We start from the raw sequence: 15,935 nt of genomic DNA, 5'->3' as shown, positions 1-15,935 counted from the left end.
AACCGGGACAGCTTACATCTTAATGTACCTTTTTTTGAACCCAACTTTACGAGGAGGACGAAAACTCTACCAAACTCTTCCATTGGCCTACAAATAAGACTGTCCTCCCTTGAGAAATAACAGAAAACGCACAACCCGCCCTTCTCTCTGGCACTCAGTTTCTTAATCTTCCAGGTTTATTAACAGTCAGAAGGACTTAAACGACGTGAACCAGTGCAGAGTTTTTCCAGCTCTGCGATGAATCTGGTCCTCATTAGCAGTCAGCTCAGTGGCAACATTATCACAAGACGATAATTAGACAAGCAACCTTCATATAAATGAAAGGAAATGAAATAAAGGTCTGCTGGGGCCTTGAAGCTGGCTGGCTCGTCAGTAGAGGGTGCTGATGTTTTCCCTTTTCAGGGCCCGGCCAACAGCTCAGATTGCCTCAGAATCATGCAATGTCACGCTATGACAAATGGAGATACATTAGTTAATTAAAGTGGGGAGTTCAGAGCAGGGTGACGCAGGTCGACTTTTTCCCCCCTCTATTCTTTTTTGCTTTCATTTTTAAACATTCCTCCATGTCACGATGCAAACGCCGTCCAGCTCTCTGACTCCCCTGGCGTGATTGGTTGAGTTTTTCTCTCAGTTTCTGTAATCAAGGCCGTCTCGGCGTCTGACGTCGTTTCTTTGCTGTTATTCTCCCCGTCTGTTGTTGGGTTGGTTGTTGACTTAAGTGAACACTCAGATCTGGTATATTAGTGAAGGTAATTTACTGTCTGGAGTGATTTACAGTTCGGGGTGACTGTGTGGGCCCGTGCCTAAGAACCCACGGATTGTTTACCAAACACAATGAACCAAAGACACGTCTTTTGCTCTCTCATCGATGTTAAACAGCTCTGTTACCAGAGATTTTTTAACTGACTTAAAGATGAATTTTGGCCCAACCCCCCCCCCCCCCCCCCCCCCCCCCCAAAAAAAAACAAAACACTGAAAGGATTAATGGGTTGAGTGAGTTCACTGTTGATAATTTGTATTGGGAGGTTAAAACGGGAAGGAATGCAAAGAAACTCTGTGTTTTGATCCAAAAGCTTCTCTGTCTTTGATGATATGGGGGGTGAATAGTTGTAAGGTTGAGACAGACTTTCTGCTGCCAGAAACGAGGCTGGAGGCTGAGGCAGGTGCACCACGTTCATCACATCCTGATGGAGGAGACCGAGGGCCAAGATGTTGTGCTCGGCACGCTGGAAGTGTTTCTCACCAGATGGAGACGTGCTGCGGGCAAACGTTACCTCACCGCATCCAGAGCGAGAGGAGAGCAACTTTTAAATCCCACTGGCACAAAGGACAAGGAGGTCAGTACAAAATGATAAGGGAACTCTCAATCTTCACCGTAATATCTGAGCGTCGAAGCACTGCAGTTTTACATTACGTCAGGTTTAGCAGACAGCAACAATCTTTAGGCACTTACATTTGTGCTGTCAATTCAATCTGCTTGAGACTTTGTTTATTCCCAGGTTTTCACTCTAAAATTCTGTTGCAAATTGTGCAAAACCACAAACAGGTTAAAGATTTTCCCGAAGCAAATCTTTCTTTTTTCTTTTTTTTTCCCCTTCTCAATCCAATGTCCGCCATTCTTCTTAAGCACGCCTCAGTCACACATGTTCCTCCCTGCGGTCCGCTCCTCTATCTGTGTTTGTATCACAGCTTTATTTCTCTTGTAATGTCATGCAGCTACAGCTGGCATCAATATGGCAGGGCTTTTTTTTTTTTTTTTTTCTCTGTCTGAGACCAGCGCTGGAAAGTTATATTCATCGGGCTAATCAGTTTAAAAGATAATGAAAACAGAGATTGTTTACAGAGATTAGGCCCTTGGAAATGGAGTAATCAGTGCTTTGAAAGGACACTGACAGCGGCGGGCTGGATTACTGTCTGTAGAAAGCCGAGCAACGCCGCTGTGACTCTCCATCTCCAACGAGCTCTCGGAGCCCTGATGTCATCACAGATAGAAGATAGAGTACCTTATCCTCCACTGCTCTCCATTCGCTCCTCTTTGCTGGAATGAAATTACTCAACGCTTAACAGACACGGCACCTGTCAGCCAGATGTGTTTGAGTAATGAATAAAGCATAGGATGAAGTAAGCGTTTTGACAAAAATGTCCAGAGAAAAATTAATCATGAGCTCCATTTCTTCTCGGCCTCATTGTTTAATATCTTGTTTGATTTATGTGGCAAAAGAGTGATTGATTTCACGGTGGGATCTTTAAGTCACCGGTTCAAAGCTCATCGCAAGAAATTGTCCACACTTTCCTAAGCGTATGGATTAAACGCTAATGTTGACATAAGCCGCATTAAACGGAGGTCAGATATAAATTTTTTTTTTCCCCTCATGGTGTGGGTAGGTTTTCCATTTGCGCAGCTTGCGTTATTTGCTGGCCGAACTGTTCAATCTAGTTTACATTTCCCTCAATTGGAGAGACACATGGGGCCCCGGTTTAATTGGGGAGGGGTTCCCTCATAAGAGCCGCCCCCAGGAACGCCATGAAGGTAATTTTCAGTATCTCAGATCTTATCCAGCGAGGGGAGGGTGACATATGTTTAGGATTTGTCCTTACAGAGTTGCCCCCCCCCCCCCCACACCCTTTCGCCCGCCAAATAGAGCTTGTATGCTATCACAGATCGAGCGCTCAGTGTGAGTATGTATTTATCAACATGTCTTCTGACAGCAAAAGAAAAAAACAAAAGATAAAACACAGCGAGATCTTGGTGAAAGATAGATTGAGGGGTTTGTGTCCGGGAAGACAAGAGCGCTTGATGTGCCAGGACGAGACGTTGAGCAGCTCGTTTTGGCTTCACATTTGACGCAGCGCTTGGCTCTTCTCGTTTTGTTGTTGCGCTAAAGAAGAACCGAGGTCCGGCCTCCATCTTCAGATTTCTTTTCGTTTCCGTATGTGTGTGATCATCGTGCAGATGTCGGATAATTCAGAACGCGGAGAATAAGAGGGCAAGCTTGAGGAGAAAGATGTTGTTGGAGATGAGAGGATGGGTGTGAGTCTTTTGTCTCAGTCTGAGTCCACTCTTGGCTGCAGCTTGCTGTCAGTTGAGTGGCCTGGGGAGGCTGAGCCGCGGTCCTACGCCTCTGACCAATGGCTCTGGCATCCTGCGCTCTGGCACGGCCACGTCCCGGGAGAATCTTTATTCTGATCAGAATACGGGGCAGAAACCTCCTATAAAGTCCCACAGTAAAGTGAAAGAGGGGGGCGTTGGGCTGAGCCTGACAGGAAAAGGGGACAGATCACCATAAAAATGTCATTTATCTTTGGGGATTCTGCTTGATTCCAGCGTCCCATTTTCCCTACAAGATACATTTCTGTACTTCAACAAAGGGCGACAATGAACTTTCTTCCTTTGGTGTTGCTGCTGTCACACTTTTGAGCCACTTTGAGAGACTAATGTAAGGAGTTTGTAAAGAGCTGAATGAAGTTCAGCGGCGTCCATTAGTGTAACGCCGGCCGTTTGATTCTGTAGGAGACCCTGACAGTGTACTTGACAAACAGTCGGCTGATCCATTTCCTTCCCAAAGGAGAATGACAGGGGACTGCCTTTGCAGCGAGCGGCCCCACTGTGTGCTATAAGGGCTGAGAGTTGGGTGGTCTGTCCATCAACGGCAGATCTGGGGTTAGGCCTGAGAAAAGCAGCTCACCCATATCACTTTCAAAGAATGAAACTCTAAGCGCCGACCGCTTTCTGCTCGCCGCCGTCTTATGTGCACAAAGACACCTGTTGTTCGACTCTCATGCAAAAGCTTAATCAATCTAGGTGTTTGCCGCCAAACAAACACAAGTGCCATCTCGCATTAAATTTGTTGAAATTTAATGTGATTAAAAAACAAAACAAAACAAAACAAAAAAAAACTACATTTCACTCTTGGCCTTTTGAAACTGCAGATGGACGCCAAAGCGCTGATTACAACATCGGGCTTTGGACCTTATGGGGTTGTGAAGCTCCATGAAATAGATATGTGTTTTGTACACAGTGTAGTGGGGATGCCGTGTGAGACGGTGTGGAACTGCACAGTTGCTTTCAAGTAAAGAAACAGCGGCCCTGCAGGACGTCAGTCCTCCAGCTCTCGGTTTAGATTTTTAAAGTCTTCATGTTGCTTTGTCCAAAATAAATGACCTGAGAATAATGTCCACCTGAAGTGCACACAAATTCAGACGTTTTAAAACCCCGCTGTATGCAGCATTTTGACTCTGATGTCAAAATGTTTTGTCGTAACAGATCTCGATGTCCAAATACGAGTCAGTGATTATTTCATGTAATCAGTTAATAATACAATCTTCCTGCGCTCACTCCAGCCACTTCAGTTTCCTCCTATTAATTTAAAAAACATATATTTGAGGGTAAACAGTGACTCTAAATGGCCTGTAGGTGTGATTGGTTGTCTGTCTGTGCTGTATATTTTAAGAAGGATGGATGAATACATGGCTTTGTTTGTATTACTCAGTGTTTGCACGTGTGCGTACACAGTTATACACATATGCACAGTAGATGTATGTTTCTGTGTCTATTCAGATCCATCTATTTTACCTTGTGTCCGTCACATGTGAAACACATTGAACCACACTACATTTCTGAAAGGTGCTATGGAACTAATATTTAATTCAGAAGAATGAGCTATACATAAATTACACCAGTTTTTATTTATTTATTTATTTACACACATGTAAATCATGTAAACCATCAGAGTTGATGGACGATCAGACTAAAGACCAGAAGTTTATCAAAGTTGAACTTTGCTGATAAAAGTAAAAACAATATGAATTAAAATATGTGAGCTTTCCTTGTTCGCTCACATAAAGAGGCTCATTACACTCCCGCCCGCTGGACAGGCGATGCTACTGAATCCAGGCACTAAACAGCGGACAATTAGGAGAGACTTGAAGATTGGCGAGGAAAGATGGGATTGGTTTCTACCTTAACCTTTCCAGTGGAGCCGATGCAGATATGAATAGCTGTGGTAATTTGATGAGGCGCTGCCTCTCCTGGAGATCACACACTGAGAGGAGGCTTTGTTTACGTGCCAAACGGATTTATGGAATCAAATGGAAGTTTTCATTTCCTTGTTTGAGTCGATGTGCCGAGGATTAGAAGGGAGAAAAATGCGAGGAGAGATAAAAGTAGTTATCAGACGCAGGGCGGTGGAACAAAAGGTCTTTAGTTTACACTGATTTTCCATTTCACTTTGAACGGAGTCTTTATGGGGCACCTCCAGTCGAGCTGGTGGTTCAAGAGGTTTAGATTTAGAATTAGGATCAAGCTTTGAGATGGTAAAAAGCTGACTCATCTACTTTTTTTTTTTTTTTTGCCCCCAGGAGAGTGTAATTTACTCTTTGAAATGAACTTAAATGTTAATAAGGTAAGTTAAGTAAAGTGAAGTCTAGTTGTAGTTTTAATGGGGTTAAAGGATTTTTTTTCCCTCAGGCTACAGTTGTAAGTTCCAGTTCAGAGTAAGTTTAGTGAAGCTTTAGTTTCATTTTAGGTTTATTCTGTTTAGATTTCAGTTCAAGTTACTTTTTGTTTAATGACATTTAGTTTCAGTTCGGTTAAGCTTCAGTTTTAATGGCGTTACAATGAGTTTAAAGATCTGTTTTAGTTCAGTGAAACTTAATGTGTTTGTTAAATCTTAAAGTTAAATTTCAGTTGAAGCTTATCCTATTTAGATTTCTGTTGAAGTTGTAGTTCAGTTTTCATTGAGTGAAGTAGATTTTTGTGAAAGTTCAGTTTAGTTAAATCCTACTCTTTAGATGAGTTAGAGTTTAATTTTTAAGTTAAATTTTAGTTGAATGAAATGTAAATGTTGGTTCCCCTAAAAATATCTTCACTGGTGTGAAATTTAAATTTTAGCAACATAATGCTTACTTTTAAAGTAAAATTTTATTTCAAAGTCAGTTTTGTTTTAATTTTAAAATGCCGTTAAAGTCAGCTGTGGTTAAGTGAAAGTTTGGTTCCAGTTGGAACATTAAAAAAAATATTATATGTTGATATTACTCATGGGTCGGAGAGGAAAAGGTTAACCAAACTACAGACAAAGTCGAAAACAAGAAGGTGCTCAGAGTCTGCCGAGTTGATTACAAGGACATGAGTCATGATTACAGCGGGAAAGTTCACTCTTTATATGCTTATTCTGTGACTGAGATTGATGACGGGAGATTTTTCTATGTCTACCGAACAGGGCAAAGAGGGTCATTTACATTTAGTCATCATGATTTCATCCATCCATCCATCCATCCATCCATCCATCCATCCATCCATCCATCCATCCACCCATTAAACAATCCACATATATATCTGTATTTGACAGAGTTGCTCAATGCAGAAACTGTTACACCAAAATACTCAAATTTAAGAATGACATACATTGTCTATAATTACAATATTTATTTAAAACAGCAATAGTAAAAAAAAATAAAGTTTTTTGTTTGTAGAGAAATTAAATACAAAATAAAATGCCTGTCAGCTTTAATTAAGACTCTTCCTGTATTGTACTGTGGTAGAAAGTCTGACAGTCTGACGTCTGTACTCATCTCTTGTTTTTAATCCGTCTGCTGCTTGTTTCTGAAACTCTGTTATTCTTCAAGCTATTCCCACACTTTCCTTTTCAGTCATTCTCCTCTCGGTTGTGCCCCTTAACTTGTTTTTCTCTTTACAGGCCAAATCATTTTCCTCAAAAATCCATCTGTCACATTGCCAATCCTTTTCGTAATTTATTTATTTCTTAATTCTTGGGTATTTTCTAATTTTCCCCTCATACAGAATGTACCTGCTATCCTCAGGTTTCCATGTTGTTTTTGTTAAAGTTTCTAGTTATAATCATGTTCCCTGCCTGTGTTCAGCTCAGTGACCTGTTGCTCCACCCTCATGTGCTGCCTCACCATCGCTGATTTCCCTTGATTGTTGTCAGACAGTCCTTATTGTCCAGTATGTACAGTATGTGCCACCCACAAGCTGGTCAGGTTAGTTTTCTCCTACGTTCTGTCGTCTCCTCTGCTATCTTTCCTCTTCAGTTCACCCGGATCCAGGTATCAGTTTGGACTTTACTTTGTTTCATTGTTTTAAGAAGCCATTTTATTTTTGGATTATCATCTTAATATTCCTTCCAAATCTCTATCCTACACATATCACAAGAGCATGCCCCTACTTCTAGAAGAAGCAAAGCAGGCCCATTACATGGTAGAAACAACAGAAAACAAAGCAGTTGTCATTTTTCTACCTCTAAAACTGGTACACTGGTTTTTCAAAGAGCTTTCCCTTGGTGTTCGTGTACCATTAACTCCGAAACCCACCTCGGAATCCTTGTGTTTCAGATAGAGTACAGGCTGAGTGCACTTTCCTTGGTACTTCAGTTTAGATAAAAAGAAGCCACAGTTGTTGAGCTCTCAGAACGTCTATGTTTATTTTTCCCCTCAACCTAGATCCAGAGGCTCACTTTGTTCAGGTTAGATCCCGTCCAGGTGCTGTGATGATATGTTTGTATTCACGAGGCACTAACATAGCACCAATTATTGATATGAAGCCTGTACAGCGAATGAGATATTGTGCAGATCAAAAAGACAAATATAGTATCCGACTCAGATTTAAATTTGTAGCACCTTTGAGAAAAATTGTTTACAAATCAATAACATAAAAATAAACATAAAGCAAAGTCAAATTAAAGCAGTCAGTATATGACACACTCAAACTGAGGTCATTGATAGTCATGGGAAAAAAACTAGTGGAAGTCAATCAATCTTTCAAGATGATGGAAAAATAGTAATTTAATGACTATATATATATATATATATATATATATATATATAATTTCCCTGGCTTTGTATTCCCCAAAATATCCAGTTATTGAACAATGTCCTGCCTGTTTTAAATAGTGCTGCCCTCGTGGCCCCGTCCTCATTGTTAAACAGATCTTGTTCACATCTTATTCATTTTTACAATCCAGAGCTGGAATCAAACCCTCACTCCGGCGGCCCTTCATGGTTTCAGGGGGCACAGGTTCAAATCCGTCGGTGGGATACGGCGGCAGCCGGCTTCTTTGAACAGCTGCTTACACTCTAATGTAAGGGACGAGGTACATGTGCACCAAGGACACTGAAATCCACAAAAGGGTTACAGGCTTTTTCAAATTTTCGAAACATTATGAAAAGCTGACAGCACCCCTCTTAAATCATCCCCATGATATAATCAAATTTGTTGTTTTTTTTTTGTCTCCAAAAACAAATTGATTCAGAGTACATAACATCTGCTCACTGCCAGCAGCGCAGGACTGGACCGACATCACCGACTGAAACAGCCACTTCACTGATGAACTACAAAATCATTTGTCATGGAATCCTGTGTATTTTGACTTGAAACGTTGCCCTCATTGGCTTTTGCACGTGAGGTTAGTAATTATCATGTTGTCTCAGCTCCAGTAAAGCCAACGGCTGCATTTCATAGAGGACCCGAGAGCAGCTTTGTGTATAAAAACCAGGGACAAAAATAGACCTTCGTGTGCTTCGGCATGATTTTACTCAAAATGAACGTTGGCGTGTTGTTAGTTCACATGCTCAATCTTTCTAGAAAGTCAATATGCAAATCAAATTTCACAAAGTGACCTCAGTGCACGGGTATGCAGGCTGCAGTGGGATGTTGGAGGGAGGGTTTCAAATAGTCCTAACCATGTTGTGTGTGAATAAAGAAGTTCATGTTTAAGATAATCCTGGTGATTGATCATTACTGTGGCTTCAGGGAGCGTTTATTCATTTTCATAATGCAACTTTGAGAGGGAACACAAATAAACCAAAATGGTTTTTGCATTAGCAAACGTCTGATGGGGAGGAAGTGGGAAGGTTCTGACTTCAGAGTGAAAAATGAAACAGCTGAATGCAACCAAATTTGAAATTTCCACTATGAAATGAGGACATTTTGGAGACTTCTGAGCTGGTATGACTTGATATTTGACGGTGAAAAACAAGTCATTTGTTTTTCGTTGATTTCTCTTTCTGATTTGTGGCCTATTTCTTTTTGTTATCATTGGCAAAAAAAAAATGTTTATGGGTTAGATTTGTGGACCTCCTCATTTTCCTCAGCAAAAAACTGAAAAGCAATTTAGAATTTTTCATTTGAGAACGCCTGCGGTCTCATTGCTCAATGTTTAGTCAGGATATATTAAAGCCTCACAAAATCACTGTTGAAATGACATTGTTGCTGTATCTGATATGTTATGTTGTGCAATAGAATTATAAAACTATTTTGAATCTGGCGGGAACAGACACCCAATATTGTGGATTCAGGACTTCTCTCTGCAGCACTCTGCTCTGGTACTGGGTGAACTTGCCATGTTGTGGGAAGCAGAGGCAAGAGGCTTTGTGGTTTCTATTTGTGGCAATAAGTACATTTCCTTCTGTTGAATTTAATATTAGGCTGACGGAGAAGGAACACACACAGCGGCAGCTTCTTCGGAAGATATGAGCATAACCTTTGAAGTGAGTTGTGACAGTAGTTCATATATCTGGCGATGGTTTTGTCAGGTGGACGGCCGTCCATAAACACATTCCAGAAGTCCAGACATGAGCCATTTTCCAGAGGAGGCGGAGGGCCGTGATGTTAAAATCACGGGCTTGTTTAGGTTTTGCTGCCGAGCGATCGCTGCTTTATGAAACTTTACATCTCCTACCCTGGGATCTGGAACTACCCACGGACACATGGGTTTTTCATTGTCCTCACAAAGCCCGTCTTTTGTCTTCCTCCTCTCTCCGTGCCTCAATCAGAGTCTGACGCTGTTCTGCGGATGCACCTGGCCCATAAGGTTTCACTCACATATCCTCCGCCTCACAATATTAAAATGCTGACAAGAAGTTAAACCGAGCGGTGCTGTCATCTTTTTGCAGACCGTGCTCTGCGGTGCAGTATGAGGTGCTATCGTCCGCATAGCGAGATTCAAATTCAGCGTGCTCTTTATAGCGGGATATCATGTTTTGAGGGATGAATGCAGGTCTATTTGAGCTGAATGGGCTGGGATGAGGAGGTGAGGTGTGGGAGAAGTCTGGTGGCGGCGGTGACTTTTGCATTTCGCGTTTGCTCCGGCGTGGGGGCACAGGCCCGGCGTGGATCAGTCCCAGTCATGAGCCTAACAGATGTGGTCCTCTCTGTGTTCCTCATCCAGGCTGCTGTGGCAGCGGTTCAGTTATTCTCTGTCAGAGATTCAGCGCGGGGATGAGAGGTTCAGACCTTGCGTGCGCCCGCCGCAGTGTTTACCCTTCATGCTGTCAGCATGGCTGGATACCGGCTAAAAACAGCCAGCAGCTGATGATATCCAGAACTGATAGAGGTCTCTGCTTTCATTAAAAAAGACTCGACACACCAATGGTGCGAATTTAAAGTTTCTTCTTCAAGGCCAAGCCTCAGATGAATGTAGAGTTATCTATAGTTCTCTTATTAGAACCACCTTGACTCTTGTTTCTCTCTCTCTCTCTCTCTCTCTCCCTCCCTCCCCACCTCTCCAGTGAGTGATTTCATGACTTTTGTCCATCGGCGTCACAAGAAACAGATGTTGAGCAAGTTCCCTGCTGGTTTCTGTTTTCGATCGAGAACGTAGTAGTTGGTCAGATTGATGACACTTTGTTTGCCGGTGAACATGCTCTTCATTGGATTTATGGAGTGCTTCTCTGCTTTCAAAACACCTGCTGCGTCGGGGTGGATGTCAAATCAAAGTTGATACTCTCGTGTCTCTGACATTTCCACACTGGGCAAAGCCAAACAAAAAGATCGGCCATGGGAAAGCTTGCAAAATGAAATATGAAATATATATATATATATATATTTCTTTTAATGCTCATAAATAAGATAAATGTGTGCCAAGGAGTCAATGCTATCTTTCACTTACAGTCTTTCAGAACTTTATCTTCACAAATTTTCAGTTGGATTTACTTAAAGATGAACTGTTGTTTAAATATCTCTTCAGTCTCACAGTCCTTCCCACAGTGGGGTTTTTTTTTTCTCTCTTTGTGCTTCAACACAGCATCAACCGTTAACATAACAGAAATCAGATACAAAGCATTTTAATCAAATCCAGTTGAACTTGTCAAGAAAGAAAATCAATTAACAGCAGATCTAAGTGTGTTTTTTTCCTGATTTGTGTTTAACCTGATGTTAACCTGATAACTTTTCAGAGAGGCTCTGGAAAGTAGAACGATCCTCTATCCGTTCCCGGCTTCAGAGGCCCTGTCACTTCACATTAGAGCGAACAGTCTGCTGCGCCCTGGCCTGCTCCGTCTGGCAATCAGCTCAAGAGACTGAAACACCTGCTCATGTTCGGCACTTTCCATGGAATAATGCAGTAATTCCTTCAGGAATTGATTGGAATTGAGGGGGAAAGGGGAGGGGAAAGGGGGAAAATGCACACTCATATACAGTACACTCGATTGGAAGGAATGCCACCGTTTGTTTTTCGAGCAAAGAAAAATAATGATTTTCTTTTACACATGAAGATCAAAGAGGTTTTTTTTTTTTTTTTTGGACGATATGAGAAGGTGCGCATGCATTGCCTCAAAGTGAAATACGCCCCCGTCCCCGCATGCAGTCTGCAGCTTGTCCTGATGATTGCAGCAAAAGCAGTAGTTATATCTGCCTCATGTGGATATCTGTCTTTATTTATGTACAACATGTAAAATAAGTCAGTTTAGAAGTCAGCTTTAGCTATATATCAAGATGAAAAACAACAAACTTCGTGCTGTTTGAGGTTCGGTGCACATCCAAGAATGTTAAATCAAAAGTGGAACATTGACAGGCAAGGCAAATTATACATGAAGCCTCTCAGCTCCTCACACAACTTTATGTCTTTGTGGTATTTCCTGGATCATACTGTTAGCTGTTTTTGGAGGACGTGGGTCTTTTACAATTCCTCCCAAAGCCCGAGGAACTCCCTCCTTTTTCAGACACTTTTACAATCAGCGGGATTTGTTCGGACTTTTCCTCACACACTGTTTTTCATCCGTTACGTCTTTACTGACACACAAATCTACATGTGCGCATGATTTTCAGTCATCCACTCTGGTTATAGCTGTTGGAGGACCGTTTCTTCAAGGCTGTACCTCACATTTCTGGGAAGAAAAAAAACAAAAAACTGTCTGTTTTTTTTAAATACAGTTATTCCCACTCCTTCCAGAGGGGAGGGTAAATGTTGGTGTTCTTTCCAGGGTCGAACACGCTGCAGGGAAGTCATGATATCAAAGAGCCGGGGAGGATCTGGACAGTGAGAAAGCACACCTCTTGGGTCCTGGAGAAACACAAGTCTTCACACATTCATCATCCCACATGAGCCCTATTAACATTCTCGTTCCTCATCCAGTGACAGGCAGAGCGTCTTACTCAAACGGACTGTTTCAGTGTATGAAATCTGAATTCCTCCGCTTCTTTCAGAACATCGTCCTCATAACATCGCTTATTTTGACAGACTGTCCGTCAGAGCCTCTCATGGTTACCACAAAACAGTTTGATAGGTGATTGAAAAGATGATGCGTATTATTTCGAACAGCTGCATGGAAAACAAGATTTTCAATCACATAGTTAATGGGGTGTGAAGCAGATTTTTCCGTGCTCTGCAGCATCCAAATCAAGGGCAATTTTAATGACAAAAATTTTGATTCTGCTTCGATTACAAAATTGAGATGAACCGATGGATAACAATGTGTGGAACTTTCCGCTCATTCAACAGGCGGGTTGTCATGTTCCTGCTGTGCTTACTCCCTATTTACTTTTTCTCCTCTAACCTGCAAAGACATGAGATATTGTCTTACCACTCACAGGTATTCAGGAGCTGTCTGTCTCCAGCCTGCGCGTGCACGCACACACCCGCATGCGCAAACAATTTCCCCTGATGTTGATGGCTGCACGAGAAGAACATTCCTCGATCAGGAGCAGGAGGTGGAGGTGCCCCGAAGGATTGTGCGAGTGTGTGTGTGTGTGTGTGTGTGTGTGTGTGTGTGTGTGTGTGTGTGTGTGTGTGTGTGTGTGTGTGTGTGTGTGTGTGTGTGTGTGTGTGTGTGTGTGTGTGTGTGTGTGCATGCACAAGACAGAGAGTGAGACATAGGACAGGAAGACAAAGGACTTACTTCACCACCATTTTCATCAACAAGACAGATGACAAGATCAGCAGTAAACCCTCCCATTGTGCTACCACACACATCCAGACACCTTAAGAGGAGAGAAAAAAGCCTTTTCTTTTTACAAACACACACACACACACACACACACACACACACACACACACACACACACACACACACACACACACACACACACACACACACACACACACACACACACACACACACACACACACACACACACACACACACGCACACACACACACACAGACCCAAGCAGCTGAGGCACACTCGCGCTCCAGAGCAAGGCCAGGTGGATTACATCAGGAGTTGGGTATTACTTCAGGTGATGCCTTGTCATCTGCAGGGTGTTGGCGTTGTGCGCGGGACTTATGGAGTGAACTCTGGAGGGAGGCCTCTTGTCGGGGCAACCGCAGACTAGTAAAAAGATTAAAAATAAACAAGTTGCCAAGGCAAAATCGAGCATGTTCTCTCATGCCTTCTGAAGCTCTGCTGCTGTTTGGGCTCTTAAACCCCTGGAACACAAAGCGCAAGGCAGCCTGGGAACAGCATAGCTGTGGCGTTGTTGGGGGACATGGGTGGGGATGATGTGTGTGAGACCTGTGAAAGTGTGGAGCTGATGGACGCTGGGGACTGCATTGTGAGTTCAGCTGGACCTGCAGGATGTTTTTATAAGGGAGACAAGCTCCCCCCCTGCACAATCCACATGCACATACAGGTGCTTAGCTTCGGCTGTGACGGTGCGAGGTTATGTGGTCAGCGAACTGTGAGTCACTTTGCAATATGTTCGGTATGCAAGAGATTCGGCGGGTTTCAGTGCAGCGACCAGGCCTTTCCTGTTGCCTTCTTCTGATGTCTGCTTCGTGCCACTGGGCTTGCACGCTTTCTCTCCTCCGCCTGTCAGATTAAAACCTGCTCAAAGAATCTGGAGGTTTGGTCTGTCCCACCCGACAGGCCACAGTGGGACCACCACTCACAGGTTTCCCACAAGCTGGACAACTGAAGAGGAGAAGTAATGCTTGCAAACAGTTTTCTGTAGTTACAGTAACTGTCTGGTTATTCCCTGAATAAATAAATAAATAAATGTGAACTCCACTTCATAACATTTTAATTGGCTTTGGAGGCTGAGCTGTGGCTCGCCTGTGGTTGCCGCGGTCAGGCAAATATGGAGTGCAGCAGCCACTGGATGTTTCAGGCTCTCTCACACACCGATTAAACACACACACACACACACTGCAACTACACCCTCTCTGTTTCTCACTCTCTGAAGGCCGGCGGTGCTGCACCACAGGGGCTGGCATTTCCTTTGACATAACCACTTGTCGAAATTCAACTCCCTCATTACACTCTGTTAGAATTAGAGCGCAGTGCAGAGAAACATCCCGGTGAACCCGCCAATTGCCCAAACTTGTCTTCCAAACAAAGTCAAATCAGACTGTAAACAGACTGAGCTTGTTTCTGTTCGACCTCCCGTTCCACCGCTCCAGTGTGTGTGACTGTTTTGATGTGTTTTGACTTGAGGCTTTTGCGGTGTGAGTGTGTGAATGCGTGTGTGGTTCCTGTGTCATTTGGAGCAGCACTGTCAGTACGACGCTTCCATGCGATGAAGCCTACAAGTGGCTTCTGATGATGCCATTACTCGTCGAAACTCAGGAGATGTATATTTTAACATGCGAGCAGTGCAGTCTGCTTTTTCTGCTCATGTTTGGTTAAGGCAGAAATATAAAGGCGTTTCAGAGTGGCCCCTCAGTTTAGATGATATGCTCCGAAGGTCTGCACAAGTGTGTGTCTGTCTTTCTCTTGTACTAACATTTCCTGCCTCCATGTACCTCTGAGTGATAAAAAAAAAAAAAGAAAAGTCTCCAATTAGAGCCTGAGCTCATGTCACACATCTGCTGATCCAATCTGCCCTGCTCCTGGACTTTCCTACCTATTTATGAGAAAGCCATCCATCCTCCTTCACGCCTCCTAATCCCCCAGCCTCCATTATTCCTGGGAAGCACACTGTCACCATAGAAATCAGGGGTGAAAAACAGAAAAACAACACAACAGACAGGGAGCAGAGAGAAAATGGTAATATGAGGGAAACCTAGTTGAGAAAAAAAAAATAAAAAAATCAGGAATGTGACGAGAAACAATTGTGAAAATTCTCCAAAGGTCACAGCACTGGTGTATAAAAATATATATACAACAGAGAAAAATGAACAAAGCGAGAAAAAAAAAAAAAAAAAAGAATCCGCCATGAAAGTGTCAATGTGGAGTTTGTGACGCATTGTCGGTGCAGGGTTTGCCTGCTCGGGCGAATGGGTCTCGGGGGCTCTTTATTTTCTGAGCTCGACTGCAATCTGGATAAGAGAGCCAGTGGTCCCATGGAAGCAGCCGCCAGCCCTGACAAGCTGCTGGAGGAGCCCCGTGCAGGGTCACCGAGCGAACCCCCGGCCCATTCGACTCTGGAAGACGACGCACACGCGCTCACCTCCTGCACGTGCACACGTTCGTGCACGTGCACACGCTCGTGTGTTTTGATGCCAGTTATTTTAGATTCCCTCGTGTTCCTCATCTTCTCATCGCGTGCGGAGCAGCTCATCAATGTGCTATTGTTTACCGTGTCGTCTTTCCTCTGTCTTTTCCACTCCTCCTCTACCTTATAACAAAGCAAAGATAGCCTCGTTACTCTGACAAGAAAACGTTTCAAATAATCGGTGGCCATGGAAACTAAAAAAATAATGAAAGCAGCTGCAAGACAACCTCAAACGAGCCATTTCCCAGCTATTATCCCGTTCAAGTTC

The sequence above is a fragment of the Lipophrys pholis genome (assembly GCF_963383615.2).
Source record: "Lipophrys pholis genome assembly, chromosome: 6".
Lineage (NCBI taxonomy): Eukaryota > Metazoa > Chordata > Actinopteri > Blenniiformes > Blenniidae > Lipophrys > Lipophrys pholis.
The sequence above is the reverse complement of the archived record's forward strand: the minus strand, read 5'-3'. Positions refer to the sequence as shown.